At 44.1% G+C, this 16,189-nt stretch overlaps 1 long non-coding RNA gene across 1 annotated transcript in view; it reads left to right on the forward strand.

Annotated features, from left to right (window-relative positions):
• The first annotated feature begins 5,488 nt into the window (after nucleotides 1-5,488).
• The window catches only part of LOC137524888 (uncharacterized), a 70,697-nt gene continuing 59,996 nt past the window's right edge, over nucleotides 5,489-16,189 (forward strand). The window contains exon 1 of the long non-coding RNA XR_011022802.1: nucleotides 5,489-5,622. This is a non-coding gene — a long non-coding RNA (uncharacterized lncRNA). The remainder of the gene's footprint in view (nucleotides 5,623-16,189) is intronic.

Here is a 16,189-nt window from a genome sequence, read left to right on the forward strand (position 1 = left end):
ATCTCCTCCCCTTGCCTCTCTCTCCTTCTCTTATGGGCAGCAGGCGGGGACATGCGTGTCCCTGAGAGTCGTTCGTCGCGGCAGGAGAGCAGAGCGGGGAGGCTGCAGACATTGCTTCTGCCAGCACCCGCTCTGCAAGAATGGCAGGATTCCCTGCCGCGACGAACGACTCTGGGGGGACATGCGTGTCCCCACCGGCTGCCCATAGGAGAGAGAGAGAGAGAGAGGCGGGGGGAGGAGAGAGAAGCAGAGCAAAAGCCGGCGGCTTCATCTGTTACATTGCAGCCTGCTTCATTTCGTTAAATTAACCAAGTTGTGATAAATTTGGCCGCAGCGAGACGGCCAGAAGATACATTAATGTTACAGGAATCATTCCATTTCTCACATTGGCCGCAGCTCGGCAGGAGGCACATGCCAGGGGTGGAGATGCATAAATACTGTAGAATAAAGCCAGATGGATTCCTCTGTGTTCAAATGCGCATATGCCCCGAGATAATGTTAGGTATGTGATGTTAATGAGCATTTCATTTATTATATAGCTCTAAGGCTTTTTATATTGCTTGCACAAATATTACAATCCTATACAATAAAATGCAAGTGTCCCTACATCATCAACTGAATGGTTGTGTGTCCCTGGCTTTTTTGTACTGAGCATGTGCGCAGCCAGGGCAGTTAGGACACAGGACCGGACCTGACAGTTTGCTGTCTGTGGTTCACAGAGGTTCTCATTGCATTGTGGGAAATAACAGCTTTTTCCAACTGCCAAGTAAGCAGCTCCCTGTGTGCCTATACTTCAGACAGTGGTGGGGAATGAGCAAGCGGGACGCATATGTGCGCGCATTGCTGGGGGTAGCGGCTGTGACCTAGCGCCCGTTTTTTAACGGGTGGTCCTTTTTACTAGTATGGAATAAACCTGCTGCATAAACCAGCTTGCAAATGTGCTTAGCTGCTAATAATTTGCCTAAGCTTGAACCAGGGGCGTAGCAATAGGGGTTGCAGAGGTAGCGACCGCATCGGGGCCCTTGGGCCAGAGGGGCCCCAAAGGGCCCTCCCTCAACTGCAGTATTAGCTCTCTATTGGTCCTGTGCTCATAATAATCACTTCTATAGATACTTTGAATAGTGGTAATCATTAACAAACTGTTCTCCATTCCCTTCTTGTACCTCTGACACTGTAGTTGCTATTGGCAGGTTTTGGTGCGCCATATCAATTATGTATGAGTGCTTGGGGGGCCCCAATGTAAAACTTGCATCGGGGCCCACAGCTCCTTAGCTACGCCACTGATTTGAACTTTCTGCATGAACTTTTACTGCTTGCTTTTATTATTACTTGATGTGATGGACTAATGGCAATTGAGTTGTGGAACTGTTAGTTTAATGCCCAGTGTCAACTACAGGTCAATTCTAAAGGCGAATTTACAGCCATAGACAAATAGCTACAAGCCCACTTTTGAAAAGATGATGCAATTAAAGGGATACCAGAATCAAATGTGGTGTGTGTGTGGGGCTGAATGGGCCGATCAGAGAGCCCTAGGAGGTCCTCAGTAGGTGCAGCATGGTTTGCACGGCTTATACGAGGGTCAATCATTTTTTCCTGTTTTTTAGGATAAAACTTATGGGGTCGGCTCATACAGTATAGTATATATGGTACATGCGTTAATGCCCTTTATCATCTTAATCACCATTCCTATTTAGATGACCCTTGTACAAAAATGCTGACCATTTCTTTTTATAATACAAACCCTGGCTCAGGCATGTCAAAAGTCTGGCTCGCAGGGCCGGCTTTAGGGGGGGGCGAGAGGGGGCAGAGCCCCCTCAAACAGACTCGTTGCCCCCTCAAATCAGAGCGGCTCTCGCTCTGCCGCTGCGGCTGCTTCCTGGTCCTGCGTGGAGCGCAGAGCGGTCATGTGATCAGTCACATGACCGCTTCTTCCTCCGACGGCTCTCCGAGACGAGTCTCGGCTGTGACGCAGGCAGTGTGGCGACATTAAGAGCCGCCCCGCATAGAGGAGGAGTCGACTCTCTCAGAGAAAGAGGAATTCTCCTCCTCTGAGAGAGTCGACTCCTCCTCTATGCAGGGCGGCCTCTTAAGGTCCCGCTCCCGCCACTGTGCCTGCGTCAGAGCTAGCTGAGACTCCTCTCGGAGAGCAGCACTCGGCAAACTTTTTCAGCCAGCATATTTGTCCGCCCGCCTTCTGCTACCCGCCGCCATCTGACTGCCACCCGCCTCTCCAGACACTGGCTGTGGCAGTGTGGCTGCGCAGTGTGCTGTGCCAATTGCATTGGCATTTGGCAAAATCGATCAGAGTGCTGCAGGTCTGGTGTGCTGTGCCAGTTCAGTTGCCAGTGACCAGTCCAATAGTCAGCCTGGCTGGCAAATCCGATAATTGCCTCATTTAAGGTCAATCAGTGTCACTGCCAGAGTGCACTGCAGCCTTTCTGGCAAATCAATAGTTCAGAGTGCCTCATTTATTTTGTGTGCGTTCTTTGCCATCTGCTGCCACCTCAGGCCCTCTGCACAGCACTGTAATTGTGCTAAAAATAAAAAACACGCAGCATATTAGCATTTGAAGAAAATTATTTCTGACTGTGTTACACCTGAGAACATTTTTTTCAATAATCTGCAGTGCGTGGCAGAACTGTATTTGTGGTTAAAAAAACACGCAATATCAGTATATTAGCATTTGACGAAAAATATTTCTGTGTTTACACCTGAGAACATTTTTTTGATAACCTGCAGTGCGCAGAACTGTATTTGTGGTAAAAAACACCACGCAATATCAGTATATTAGCATTTGACGAAAAATATTTCTGTGTTTACACCTGAGAACATTTTTTTGATAATCTGCAGTGCGCAGAACTGTATTTGTGGTAAAAAACACCACGCAATACCAGTATATTAGCATTTGACGAAAAATATTTCTGTGTTTACACCTGAGAACATTTTTTTGATAATCTGCAGTGCGCAGAACTGTATTTGTGGTAAAAAAAACACCACGCAATATCAGTATATTAGCATTTGACGAAAAATATTTCTGTGTTACACCTGAGAACATTTTTTTGATAATCTGCAGTGCGCAGAACTGTATTTGTGGTAAAAAACACCACGCAATACCAGTATATTAGCATTTGACGAAAAATATTTCTGTGTTTACACCTGAGAACATTTTTTTGATAATCTGCAGTGCGCAGAACTGTATTTGTGGTAAAAAAACACCACGCAATACCAGTATATTAGCATTTGACGAAAAATATTTCTGTGTTTACACCTGAGAACATTTTTTTGATAATCTGCAGTGCGCAGAACTGTATTTGTGGTAAAAAAAACACCACGCAATATCAGTATATTAGCATTTGACGAAAAATATTTCTGTGTTACACCTGAGAACATTTTTTTGATAATCTGCAGTGCGCAGAACTGTATTTGTGGTAAAAAACACCACGCAATACCAGTATATTAGCATTTGACGAAAAATATTTAATGACAGTCATTGAAGGTTTGTCCAAACTTTTGGTCTGTGCTGTAAATTTTTGGGGGATACACTACAGCAGAGCTCAAACTTCCCCGGCAGACCTTTAACACCACTGTAAGGTCATGACATGTATATTTGGCCCCACCCATGACCACGCCCACGGTCTGTTGCATGACCACGCCCATTTTTCGGCGCGCCGCGCTACGCGCGGCGCAGGGTTTCTTCGTGCCCCCTGCAAATTTCTGTCTGCCCCCTCATATGTGCCTGTCTAGAGCCGGCCCTGCTGGCTCGGGGACCAAATGCGGCCCGCTGAGCCATTTTTGTGGCCCCCAGTAACAGCCACTGATTAGCAGCCGCTATTTTGCTAACTGCACACGGTATATAGGTTATTTACTGTGGAAATGTTTTATTTGACAAAATGTTACAGGCATAGTATACCTAATGGCAATCAGCAAAAAAAAATGTATTTCATTTTGCTAGTTTGGCCCCAAGCACTCTCAAGAAGTTTGGACACCCATGTCCTAGCTGTCCCTGTTTCAATTGTGTAGTGAAAGTTGAAATGATATTATAGCAATATAGCAGGTTATAGCTTTTACAACAAACTATGCATTAAGTCACTTACCGTAAATGGAATTAATAAATCACTCCTTCAAAATTGTTAAAGGTCTCAATGATCAGCAAGGGCAGTCAGCACTTTAAGAAAAGGGGGGGGGGGGGGGGGCTGTGCATCCCTAAACACATGCTGCAATTGAATGGTTAATCGCATAGGCATACACCGCCTCTATTAGTCTGAAAAATGCATGCCCTGCATCCAAAACAAGTGCTAACATTTATTACACTAGGGGGAACTGTTAGCACTTGTTTTGGATGCAGGGCATGCATTTTTCAGTCTAATAGAGGCAATGTATGCCTATGCGATTAACCTCCCCCCCACTTTTTCTTAACTCTGCAAGTATATAACTATCAGGTTAGCTGCTCCCAGCCCCTCCTCCTGAGTTTCCTGTTTGCATGATAAGTAGTAGCAGTTTTGCATGATTTGCATCTGAATTGAATGCGAAGTGTGCAGAAAGCCTATTAGAGGTGCTGCACACATGAGCTGGTTGTCATTTCAGATGCAGCCTTAGTGGTATGCGCTGGCGCTCTCCTCGCAGTCAGCACTTTGCTCACTGTGATAAAAGTATCTCAGTTCCCTGTGGTTGCTTCCGTACTTTGTTTAGCTCAGTGTAGCCCTGAAGAGAAAAGTCTTATGAAATGTCCATCAATATTCATATAACCTTTCCAAAGATAAAGGATTCTCATCCTTTTATTTGCTCGATCTTTTTTGTGCTATCTTCCCTTCTTTACTTTTATTATTTATTATTTACATTATAATGACCTCATGTTTAATTCACATAGAATTGTCACCCATTTGCAGTGCATGATAGAATGAGTTACCTGCCAAAAGTATATAAATGTTATAGTATGGGGAATAAGAATGGCCCCAAAATCAATAAGATATAAAATAGAACCAAAACATATGTATGTTGGGCCCATGCCTCTATACCTACAGCACGTGGTTTTGCTGTTTTTTTTTTAGATTTTTCTTTACAGCAGCCTTTCCCAACCTTTTTAGCCTGGAGGAACCCTGCAAATACTTTTTGGATCCCAAGGAACCCCTGCAAGTAATTTTTGGATTTCAAGAAACCCCTACATTTATTTTGCAGGTGCCATTGTCTTTAAAACCTCGTGTGGCTGGTTATGCCACTACCCGCTATTACAGTACCCTTCATTATAATGTCTCCTTATTCTAGTGATTTTTATTGTGTTCAAGATAATTCTTAACACCCAATTAAGTGCTTCTTTTTACAGTAACCCCTATTATATTGTGCTCTCTATCATACTTTCCCCAACTCCCACAATGGGGTAAAATGCCAAGGAGCCCCTGCAGAGTACTCAAGGAACCCGGGGGTTGCAGTGTTATTTTGCATATAGGCAATTAAAAAAAGGATTCATATTTTGCATCTTGTGGTCCCAGGTTACAAACAACCCACCAATACAAACTGCACCCCAGTCGCAATGATGTCACTTCCTTATTGAATAAGAAGACAGCAGTGAGCTTGTTTGAGATGTGCAACATTTCTGCCGATGAGTAAAAACCACAGGGAGCACAGGTAAGGCACATGGGGACACTGGAGACACAGGGTGGCACAGTGGAACCACAGTGGATACTGATGACACAGTGTTCCGACTTGCATACAAATTTAACTTAAAGTGGATCAGAGACGATAAAGTAACTATAACAAGTAAATTGTCTATATATTTTATCTAAAGTTTAGATCGTTTACACAGCAAATCTAGCTGCAAATAGCTTCAAAAGTTAATGATTATGTATTTCTGTGATACAATGAGATCGACCATGTTCTGTTTGTCACATTACACACAGGCAATCTGATCTGCATCTCCAGCCGTCAGGCTGTGAAAACTTCTCTCTCCTCTCCTCCCCTCTGCCTCTGAAATCTCTGGCTAGTAACCTCCTCCTTCTCCTGCCCAGACTGAGCTCCCATAAGCCCTTGCTACTTGAATCTGAGAGTGCCAAGGAACTCTGGAGAAGCTGTGGGCAAGGCTTGTTTAGTTTACAGGGAATTAGAGTATTAAAAAAAAAAGTATTTGACTTGAGGAATGCCCTATAGTAGACTATATGAAAGGAACACAATTATGCAATGAGTAAGTTTATCTCGGATCCACTTTAACCACCCTGGCGGTATTGACGAGCTCAGCTCGTCCAGGAAAAACTTGCTGAAAGCGGTATTGACGAGCTGAGCTCGTCAATACCGCCAGGGAGATTTCTTGTTTCTCTTCCCCGCCGGCTGCACTTTTCCCTCATCAGAGGGATTCCCTAGGATGGCTGGATGCCTGTCAGCACGCTGTGGGTAGCGATCTGTGCTACCCCCAGCGTGCAGAATTAGCATCCAGCCACCCTGGGAATCCCTGTGCAGCCGGCGGGGCAGAGAATGTGTGGGGCTGTGCAGGGATTCCCCTTCTTTGCCGGCGGGTGGCTGGTGCGGGGATCCTCTCTGTGCGGGGGGCCGGGGGGGATCCCCGTACTGTGCATGCGGGTGACCCTTTTGTGTGTGCGGGGGGGGCGGGTATCCCCTTCTATGGGGCTGGTCTTGGCCGGTCGGGGACACCCCCTTCTGTGGTGGGGGGAAGGTGGGTGTCCCCATCTATGTGGGCTGTGGGTGGCCTCTCCCTCCTCTTCCCCCATCCCTCCCTCTCTGTCCCCCGTGTCCCCCCCCCCCCGATCCCGTGTCTCCCCCGTCAGAAGCCCTGCTTTACTCACCTGAGGGCTTTCTCCTGCGCCGGCCGCGATGGACACCCTCCTCCTCCATCGCCGAAGTCCCGGTCTGTGTAATTACAGTACGCAGCTTGGTGACGTCACCAAGCTGCGTACTGTAATTACAGAGAACACGAGACTTCGCAATGGAGGAGGAAGTGTGCCGCTTCCGCCGCAGGAGAAAGCCCTCAGGTGAGTAGATCAGGGCTTCTTACAGGGGGGAGACACGGGATCGGGGAGGGGGGGGGAGACACAGGATCAGGGGTGAGGGGGGGGGGGGGGCACGGAGGACAGAGAGGGAGGGATGGGGGAAGAGGAGGGAGAGGCCACTCACAGCCCGCACAGATGGGGACACCCACCTCCCCCCTACCACAGAAGGGGGTGTCCCAGACCGACCACGACTAGCCCCCATAGAAGGATGATACCTGCCCCCCCCCAATGCACACACAGAAGGGCCACCCGGCCACCCACACGCACAGTATGGGGATTCCCCCCCCTACAGAGGGGATCCCCGCCGGCCACTACCAGCCAGCACAGAAGGGGAGCCCAGACCCCCACAGAAGGGACACCCGGCCACAGTTAGGGGGCATCGGGGGCAATGGGGTTGGGGGGGCAGAGGCACCCGCAAACCTAGCTCCCTATACATATGACTCCCTAGACCTGGCTGTACATCTGTCTCCTATACACCTGGCTGCACATCTGTCTCCTATACACCTGGCTGCACATCTGTCTCCTATACACCAGCAAACATCTTGCTCCCTATATACCTGGCAAAACATCTGGCTAACTACACCTGGCTGCACATCTGGCTAACTATACCTGGCTGCACATCTGGCTATACATCTGGGTCTTATACTCACCATTGGCATGCTGATCCCTCGCCGCGTACCTCTGATAGCTTCTCCAGTGCCTTCTTCCATGTCCCTTGGCGGATGTCCCCCGTCGATCGGCGTTGATGGCACCAATGTCACACAGCATCATCAAAATCTCGCAGCAAACACTTTTTTTTTTATTGAATTCAATACAATAACCTGTATTGAATTCAATATAAAAAAAAAATGATTGCAAAAAAAAAATTGGTTGAAAATTATTGGAAATTAATTGAACCACTTTTTGCACGGAAATCCTGGGGAAATAGAACGCCAGGGTGGCTACGAACAAATTTATAGTCCCTATCTCTACCTTTACATAAGAGGCAGTTAACTTGTCGCAAACATGGGGCCCTGACTGTGGCATTTGACATATCCTTGGAGACCTTAAATAAGACCAAAATTAGGTGGTTCTGTGTTCTTTGTTACAAGTTAAAGAGACACTGAAGCGAAAAAAAAATTATGATATTATGATTTGTATGTGTAGTACAGCTAAGAAATAAAACATTAAGATCAGATACATCCGTCTAATTGTTTCCAGTACAGGAAGAGTTGAGAAACTCCAGTTGTTATCTCTATGCAAACAAGCCATTAAGCTCTCTGACGAAAGCTGGCCATACACTGGCCCGATTTGCCGCCGTTTCGACAGCAGATTCGATCACTGGGATCGAATCTGCTGCCAATCGTTCACGCTACACGCCGAATTTCGATCCATTCCGTCCGATCCCGTCGATCGCGCCGTGTGGAAAATAACCGTCGATCGCCCGCGGGTAAAGAGCGCATCGCTAGCGGCGTTCGAGTGCCCGACGACCGAAGCAATAGAGCCGCATACATTACCTGCTCCGCTGGCGTGACTCCCGTGTCTCCGCTCTTCTTCTCCGTCTCCGCTCTGGTCTTCGGCATGCTTCCCTTCTTCCTGTCCCGGCAGGAAGTTTAAACAGTAGAGGGCGCTCTACTGTTTAAACTTCCCCCAGGCAGGAAGAAGGGAAGCATGCCGGAGACCAGAGCAGACCAGAGCGGAGAAGAAGAGCGGAGACACGGGAGTCGTGCCGGCGGAGCAGGTAATGTATGCGGGATGGGGGGGAAGCGGCGACAGCACCACCACCACCACAGATTGTGAACGGTTTCAGGCTGAAATCGGTTCACAATCTGTTTGCAGTAAAGGTAGCCATACGATCCCTCTCTGATCAGATTCGATCAGATAGGGATCTGTCTGTTGGTCGAATCTGATGGCAAATCGACCAGTGTATGGCTACCTTTAGTCTTAGTCGTGGAGAGGGCTGTTATCTGACTTTTATTATCTCAACTGTAAGTGAACTGTTTACTTTTTCTCTGCTAGAGGAGAGGTAATTACTTCACAGACTGCTCTGAAAGACTCATTTTGAATGCTGAGTGTTGTGTAATCTGCACATATTAGAGAATGATGCAATGTTAGAAAAAACACTATATACCTGAAAATAAAAGTATGAGAATATTTTCTTTGCTGCTAATCTTCTAGTAATTATTCATAGTACACAACCAATTCACTATATCATATATTTTTTTCCGCTTCAGTGTCTCTTTAACATCCTTTATATTTTGCAAGAGACAGTAGGGCACAATTATCAAACTTGTCACATAGCACCCAAAAAAGTGTCCAAGACATCGTTTTTACAGCTGTACCTCTATTCTGAATTGTAGTTGTTGCAAATTAGTCACAATTGCTTGCCAAACCATCTCTGTGGATTCCAAACACAGAAGTCTTAACGTCACTAAAAAACACCCATGAAACTTGAGGAAACTTATCTAGTTATTATTATTTTTTTTAAATTTTATTTATATAGCGCCAACATATTCCGCAGCGCTTTACAAAGCACAATAAGATGACAAGGGGAACATAGATACAACTAACAAACGTACAGCAGAGTTCCAAGCAGCACAAATATTGTTACAAAAACATTAATCATTAGGAGGATGACCCTGCCCTTGCGAGCTTACAATCTAATGCCAGTTGGCACCTTTTCAAACAGACAGCTGCACAGCACGGAATTGTGCTCACAAGACTGTCTGATGTCCCTGCATGTTGGACAAAGATACACGTAGCTGAAATCTGCTCAGCAATGCAACTTGTGCCTAGACCCTAAGTGACCACTGTTATGTTATGGTACTGTTAATTGTCCGAAAACACTAGCCCTTAAAAAATGCCCCTTAAATATAGGTGCTGACATACAAAAAAAACCCACAGGTGACGGGAATAAATAATATGATTCCTGCCAAATGGAAAAAAAATAAATCAAACAATGTTATACACTGGTGGTATGTCATACTATTTATGGTATTATTGCTTGGCACAAACTATGGGCTGATGTTTTGTGTGTTCCTATAATATCAGTAGCCTGTCACCCCTGACATAGTCCCTCTTTTTTCTTGGGCGACACACGTTGGATCTTTTTGTTTGAAACTTTGCACAATATGTATAGCACTTTATGTGTATCCAACAGGCAATAAATCTTTATTTATGTCAGTGGTATACCTCATAGTTTAGTTCTTGTTTTTACTGCTGTGCAACCAATGAACAGGAATCAATCACTACTGCCAATAGCGGTCTGCAGGACCTGTTAAAATGGGGTTTACATTAGTAGTATTTTATAGTGCCCTTACTGAAGAGTCCAAGCAGCATTGAAGGCAGAAGACATTGGCTGCATGGAAAAAAAAAAAAACAGTCCTATCAGGACTAACTTTCTATAGCTCTGTGTGCAATCCCACTGTTTTTCAGTGGTAGTTTTTTTCTTTTTTTTTTGTTACGGGTGAAAATGATATTTAAATGAGAAGGCAGTGAATATCTGGAATATGGAATTCAGTTCTGGGCACCACATTACAAAAAAGATATTGCAGTTTTAGAGCAGGTGCAGAGACGAGCTACAAAATTGATACGTGGGATGGAAGGTCTCGCTTACCAAGAAAGGTTAGATAAACTGGGTTTATTTAGTCTAGAGAAAAGACGCCTTAGAGGAGATCTAATTAACATGTATAAATACATTAGAGGGCAATATAATAGCTTGGCGGATGAGCTTTTTGTCCCTAGGCCTTCTCAAAGGACTAGAGGACATGAGCTGCGCATGGAGGAAAAACGTTTTAGCCATTTATTTAGGAAAGGGTTCTTTACAGTAAGAGTGGTTAAGATGTGGAATGCATTGCCACAGGAAGTCGTTATGGCAAACTCTATACCTGCATTTAAAGGGGGCTTAGATGCTTTCCTTGCGTTGAAAGACATCCATGGCTACAATTACTAGGTTATGCCTAATGATGTTGATCCAGGGATTTTATCTGATTGCCATCTGGAGTCAGGAAGGAATTTTTCCCATTTGGGGCTAATTGGACCATGCCTGGTGGGGGTTTTTTCGCCTTCCTCTGGATCAACAGGGGTATGTGGGGGACGGGCTGGAGTTGTACTTTGTACTGGTTGAACTCGATGGACGTATGTCTTTTTTCAACCAAAATAACTATGTATGTAACTATGTATATAAGGCAGTGAATAGAACAGTGCAAATTCCCATGCTGGCAGTATCGTGCGTAAGGGGCTAGAACTCTTGTACTGGAGATCTAGGTCCCAGCGGGGGAAACAATTTGCATGGAGATTGTATGCTTTGCCCTCTTTGGCTTCCAGAGACATACTAATAGGGTAACTGGTAACAGAGTTAATTGGTCCCAGGTTGTGCAGGCTTATATTAGTATGGTAAGGCAATAAGCAATATGTTGGCTCTAAAACACTGGAAGAAAAAGAATGACTACACTTAGAAATATAGTCACTATCTTTGAATAACTAAATATCCTAACACTGCTATTTTCCCTAAACATTCTGATCTAGAACTATTCCTTATGCATACAGAATGCTTATCAAATCATAACTGCTGACTCTTACCAGCCAACATAATCTCATCGCAGATTCGCAGTGGAAAAAAATGTAATGCAAACTTCTCAATGAGCAATGCAGTCCTGGCAACCCTCCCATCTCCAAGCATTTAAACAGATCTTTCTCATCATTCATTGCCTGGAACTGTTCATTGCACATAATGGTTATTGTTAATATTCCTTTTGGAAAAAAGCTTCCCTCTGTATACAGTAAGGGTAAGATTCTTGCTTTTATTTGCAAATTCTCTTAACACCTGTTCTTTACCGCAGAGGTCATCGAGTAAGGTTGTTCCTGCCTTAATTTCATCAACATTTATCTGTAACCAGGAACATAAGTACTACCAGCCAGAGCTCTGTGTAGTGATTTAACAGATGCTCAAATAAGGAAGCATTTAAAGGGAAGTGGAAAATATTCCATGCATTGTCCCTGAGAGATGAATCTTCGTCAGCAACACCGTGTCATTGCCTCAGGAGTTCTCTACAACGCTCCTTAATAAGTCAGTCATGGTCACAGGACCCCCCTCTCTGCCCACTGCCTCTGAGCTATTCCTGGCTCCTGCAGCTGCCTGCATTGGGAGACGGGAGAATGGAGCGTCTTCCTCTCAGAGATCTGGGAAAATTCTCCCCACAAAAGTCTGGTGCGACAGTGCGGTTGTAGCCCCCAAACAGCACGTGTCTTTTGGTGGGAAAACTTCATTCCCTTCGATGGCTGTCAACAAAAATTTGCACTTCCTATGTTTAGAAACATGACCTTGTTGATTCACAGGCTACATGCGGGAAACTTATTATATCCTCTGATGATGCAATTATACAGAAAAGCATAAAGGTCCTCTATGCTGACAACATAACAGACGCGATTAGTACTTAATTCTGCCCAGATGAGAGGGGTGTCTCCAGATCAGACTGGTATGGGTTAGAACAGAGGACAATCCCTTATGTAAGCAACAGATAGTCCCAAGTAGGTGAGAATTGACTGGACAAGGTACACAGTGCTTGTCCAATAGCTATAATTCGCCTCAAGATAAGCAACGAAGGAAAGGCATCTGATGGCATCTCCCTTTGTCACCTACTTTCTTCTGTTATAACCTTCTTTTGGCACAGCAAAGCATCCATGTTTATGGACAGACATTTTTTTTGTGCAGCTAAATATCCAACTGTCCCCCCATGGCAGTGGGCAATTTAAAGTTATGCCACAGATTCCAATATTTGCAAGCAATACAACTGACTTGGAGTATTAGGGTAGTGGTATCGTACCCTAGGTATTAGAACCCCAGTACTCCAAGGCAGCTGCATTGCTTGCGGTTCTCAAACCTGTCTTTCAGTCACAACAGTAAACATATTGTGTATCTCTACACAGGCGTATGGGAAATCTAGCTGCTTAACTGGTGAAGAAATTTTGAAAATGCATAGAGTTCTACAGACAGGCTGGCGAGAACCTGTGCAGGGGAAGGAGTATATGGTGACCTGAGTTTAGGGTCCAAGACCAATTATGTCATGCTAGAAAATTCCTTACATCTTGCTAAAGTCCTTTTTTAATCAATAGATGACCAGTTAAGTAGATAGGAGACATTGTAGTACCAAGCCATAAGATATAACTTTCTAGAGTGGACTTGGTTTATGGCGGAAACTGTAGCAAGGACTCATATTTTTTGTTCCTGGCAGCAATCATGTTGCAGCTTTTATTTAAACATATGCATATACATACTCTACAGGGGCACAGCAAACACGTGTTTCCACTAGGAGCTTTGGTTTATCCCACAACCCAGAAACATAACGGTAGGTTGTCTAAAATCTCTAGAGCATGCTTAACCACTTGAGGACCTAGGGCTTTCTACCCCTTAAGGACCGGCCACTTTTTTTTCATTCAGACCACTGCAGCTTTCACGGTTTATTGCTCGCTCATACAACCTACCACCTAAATGAATTTTGGCTCCTTTTCTTGTCACTAATAAAGCTTTCTTTTGGTGCTATTTGATTGCTCCTGCGATTTTTACTTTTTATTATATTCATCAAAAAAGACATGAATTTTGGCAAAAAAATGATTTTTTTAACTTTCTGTGCTGACATTTTTCAAATAAAGTAAAATTTCTGTATACATGCAGCGCGAAAAATGTGGACAAACATGTTTTTGATAAAAAAAACCCCATTCAGTGTATATTTATTGGTTTGGGTAAAAGTTATAGCGTTTACAAACTATGGTGCAAAAAGTGAATGTTCCCATTTTCAAGCATCTATGACTTTTCTGACCCCCTGTCATGTTTCATGAGGGGCTAGAATTCCAGGATAGTATAAATACCCCCCAAATGACCCCATTTTGGAAAGAAGACATCCCAAAGTATTCACTGAGAGGCATAGTGAGTTCATAGAAGATATTATTTTTTGTCACAAGTAAGCGGAAAATGACACTTTGTGAAAAAAAAAAAAAAAGTTTCCATTTCTTCTAACTTGCGACAAAAAAAAATGAAATCTGCCACGGACTCACCATGCCCCTCTCTGAATACCTTGAAGTGTCTACTTTCCAAAATGGGGTCATTTGTGGGGTGTGTTCACTGTCCTGGCATTTTGGGGGGTGCTAAATTGTAAGCACCCCTGTAAAGCCTAAAGGTGCTCATTGGACTTTGGATCCCTTAGCGCAGTTAGGCTGCAAAAAAGTGCCACACATGTGGTATTGCCGTACTCAGGAGAAGTAGTATAATGTGTTTTGGCGTGTATTTTTACACATACCCATGCTGGGTGGGATAAATATCTCTGTAAATGACAATTTGTTAATTTATTTACACACAATTGTCCATTTACAGAGATCTTTCTCCCACTCAGCATGGGTATGTGTAAAAATACACCCCAAAACACATTATACTACTTCTCCTGAGTACGGCGATACCACATGTGTGGCACTTTTTTGCACCCTAACTGCGCTAAAGGGCCCAAAGTCCAATGAGTACCTTTAGGATTTCACAGGTCATTTTGAGAAATTTCGTTTCAAGACTACTCCTCACGGTTTAGGGCCCCTAAAATGCCAGGGCAGTATAGGAACCCCCACAAATGACCCCATTTTAGAAAGAAGACACCCCAAGGTATTCCGTTAGGAGTATGGTGAGTTCATAGAAGATTTTATTTTTTGTCACAAGTTAGCGGAAAATTACACTTTGTGAAAAAACACAATTAAAATCAATTTCCGCTAACTTGTGACAAAAAATAAAATCTTCTATGAACTCGCCATACTACTAACGGAATACCTTGGGGTGTCTTCTTTCTAAAATGGGGTCATTTGTGGGGTTCCTATACTGCCCTGACATTTTAGGGGCCCTAAACCGTGAGGAGTAGTCTTGAAACGAAATTTCTCAAAATGACCTGTGAAATCCTAAAGGTACTCATTGGGCTTTGGGCCCTTTAGCGCAGTTATGGTGCAAAAATGTGCCACACATGTGGTATCGCCGTACTCGGGAGAAGTAGTACAATGTGTTTTGGGGTGTATTTTTACACATACCCATGCTGGGTGGGAGAAATACCGCTGTAAATGGACAATTGTGTGTAAAAAAATCAAAAGATTGTCATTTACAGAGGTATTTCTCCCACCCAGCATGGGTATATGTGTTTTGGGGTGTATTTTTACACATACCCATGCTGGGTGGGAGAAATACCTCTGTAAATGACAATCTTTTGATTTTTTTACACACAATTGTCCATTTACAGCGGTATTTCTCCCACCCAGCATGGGTATGTGTAAAAATACACCCCAAAACACATTGTACTACTTCTCCTGAGTACGGCGATACCACATGTGTGGCACTTTTTTGCACCCTAACTGCACTAAGGGGCCCAAAGTCCAATGAGTACCTTTAGTATTTCACAGGTCATTTTTGTTTCAAGACTACTCCTCACGGTTTAGGGCCCCTAAAATGCCAGGGCAGTATAGGAACCCCACTAATGACCCCATTTTAGAAAGAAGACACCCCAAGGTATTCCGTTAGGAGTATGGTGAGTTCATAGAAGTTTTTATTTTTTTGTCACAAGTTAGCGGAAATTGATATTAATTGTTTTTTTTCACAAAGTGTCATTTTCCGCTAACTTGGGACAAAAAATAAAATCTTCTATGAACTCACCATACTCCTAACGGAATACCTTTGGGTGTCTTCTTTCTAGAATGGGGTCATTTGTGGGGTTCCTATACTGCCCTGGCATTTTAGGGGCCCTAAACCGTGAGGAGTAGTCTTGAAACCAAATGTTGCAAAATGACCTGTGAAATCCTAAAGGTACTCATTGGACTTTGGGCCCCTTAGCGTACTTAGGGTGTAAAAAAGTGCCACAGATGTGGTACCGCCGTACTCAGGAGAAGTAGTATAATGTGTTTTGGGGTGTATTTTTACACATACCCATGCTAAGTGGGAGAAATATCTCTGTAAATGACAATTGTTTGATGTTTTTTACACACAATTGTCCATTTACATAGAAATTTCTCCCACCCAGCATGGGTATGTGTAAAAATACACCCCAAAACACATTATACTACTTTTCCTGAGTACGGCGGTACCACATGTGTGTCACTTTTTTGCAGCCTAGGTGCGCTAAGGGGCCCAACGTCCTATTCACAGGTCATTTTGAGGCATTTGTTTTCTAGACTACTCCTCGCGGTTTAGGGCCCCT

This window comes from Hyperolius riggenbachi, chromosome 7 (genome assembly GCF_040937935.1).
Source record: "Hyperolius riggenbachi isolate aHypRig1 chromosome 7, aHypRig1.pri, whole genome shotgun sequence".
NCBI lineage: Eukaryota > Metazoa > Chordata > Amphibia > Anura > Hyperoliidae > Hyperolius > Hyperolius riggenbachi.